The following is a 2,209-nucleotide window of genomic DNA, read 5'->3' as shown; positions in this document are numbered from 1 at the left end:
AAGCCATCATCTTATGTAACCTAATCAGGGTAACAACATCCTATTAATAGAAGTAAGACACAGGTCCTGTCCAAGGTCCTGTCCAAGGACAAGGGAAGAAAATTCCTACAGGGTATGGATACATATTATTAGATGTAAGACAATGTTAGATGTAAGATACAAATTATTAGATGTAAGAAAATTATTATTAGATGTAAGACACAGGTTCAGTCCAAAGTCCTGTCCAAGGCCAAGGGAAGAGAATTCCTACAGGATGTGGATACAAAGAAGCAGAAATTGTGTCTGTCTTCCAAGCTGGTTGCCATAGATGTGACAGATACCCATAGGCTTGATTTAATCTTTGTGAGCACATGAAATTTAATTTGTACTTTGTCTTCTATTTCTCTTAGGACTTCACAATTTAATCATTTACCAGTTAGGGTTGAAAAGAAATCACCTCTTTAAAATGGTAAATTCCTGGCTTTTGGGTCTCAATCATTCTCTTTCACTACCACTTTCTATCGGGCTAATTACTGTGCAGTATCTTGCCACTTCAACCAACTGCATCCAACACACACTCCTAATGATCTGTTTTCCAGTCTCCACCCTAAGGCTGCTGTCCTATAAATGTCAGAGCCAAGAGGGAGTAGGTGGAGTGGCATCAGCAATCTTTGCTCATGGCTCCAAATGTAGCCATCTCCTCCACTATTCCCACACAAAAAAGGACATTTCTCCAGTCCTCCAGACAGGCAGTAAGAGGTAAATCCCATAAAATTTCAGGTTTGTGACACTTCTCTGCACAGTATGTTCCACCATCATCTTTTGAAGCCAACCGTAAAGGTACAAATGTCAGAGGAATTCCCTCTCTGCCCCACACGAGGATGATATTTCTTTTTGATTCTATAATTCAATCAGAGGCAGGAAATCTTGACCTAGAAAACTGGGTATTACATCTCTTTTTCTTATTCCAAAATAGATTTTGGCATCAACATTTGCACTTGAGATTTAAAAGCCCCATCTCTTCTCGTATCATTTTATTCATAAAAGTGTTTTGATTCTGAAAACTGAGGACTCCAGTTTCATTCTGTGCTGGGATGATCTGCTGGATAAGTTCAACCTGCCTAAGCCCTAAGATAGTTTGAAGAAAGAAACAAGAAGATAAAAGAGTTACTAGTGCTGAAAAATAAAACAGATATTTTTGAAACATTGTCTCATTATGTGTGCCTTCTCTTATTTATGTTTCCCTTATCTCTGCTTTCTGTCTTTTGCTTCATAGATTTTTTTGTGTCTTTAAATTTTCTAGTGTTTTTGGAACTATATATTCCATTTTCTATTCTACTGCTTGTTATCTTTTAGTTTTTCAAAAACATTTTAAGCTTGCTTTTCCTATAATTTCACCCTCTCTACTAAAAGCCATTTTTAGTATCCTGTCTTGTTTTATCTTATTCTTCTTATTTCATGTGGATGCTTTTGATCTCCATCCTCATCCTTTTTTTTTTGCTCTACTAGCTTGCAACTCTCGATATATGAAAGCCATATATTACAGCAATTATTAGAGAAGACTGTATTCCAGATACTTTCTTTTGCATGTCACAATAGATCATCTCTTGAAGTATGCTGTTCCTCTAATCTTCATATTGCTTTTTCTATTTTTGTTTTCCAATACTTGCTTGGCTCCATTTTTTTCCTCAATACTCATATTTGAATAATGTGAGATAATGATACTGGGGTAAATATTTTCCATAGGTAATAGTCAAAAGATTGCCTTTACATGTATCTGGCAGAGGAGATACCATGATCATGAAAGTGATTTTCCCAGGGTGAGGCTTATCCATTTTATTCCAGATCTGCTGAACCCTGTGATTTCCCCAATTGTGGGAAACTTGACTCCATAATTTGTGGCAGTGGTGGCCTGCATTCACAATCTCCTCTGATACAAGTTTTTAAAAGACAGAAAAGTTTGTTTTCGGACCTACTGCTTATGCTTCAATAAATAATTGAAAAGAAACTGATATGTTCAACTCCAAGGCCAATTTTAGGTTTTAAGCAGGCTTTAAATGATTGCTTACCTCTTCTACTCTCCAAATCTTGCTTAGAGTTATAGAATTTTATAGAATTATGTAAAAAATTAGAATTTCTATACTACTGTAAATTTTTATGAAAAAGATTGTCTCCAGTGAGTAAAGTGTGATGACTAAACACCCTGTCATTCTTATTTTTATCAAATTGT

General features: G+C 35.7%; 1 non-coding gene across 1 annotated transcript; it reads left to right on the top strand.

The window, feature by feature from the left end:
- Nucleotides 1-1,748: 1,748 nt before the first annotated feature.
- Nucleotides 1,749-1,910, top strand: LOC116554621. The gene has a single exon (XR_004270257.1). It is a non-coding gene; the product is annotated as a U1 spliceosomal RNA (small nuclear RNA).
- Nucleotides 1,911-2,209: the final 299 nt, after the last annotated feature.

This window comes from Sapajus apella, unplaced genomic scaffold, assembly GCF_009761245.1.
Source record: "Sapajus apella isolate SASKATOON/1434 unplaced genomic scaffold, GSC_monkey_1.0 scaffold1, whole genome shotgun sequence".
Taxonomy (NCBI): domain Eukaryota; kingdom Metazoa; phylum Chordata; class Mammalia; order Primates; family Cebidae; genus Sapajus; species Sapajus apella.
This window is presented reverse-complemented; position numbering and strand designations above follow the sequence as displayed.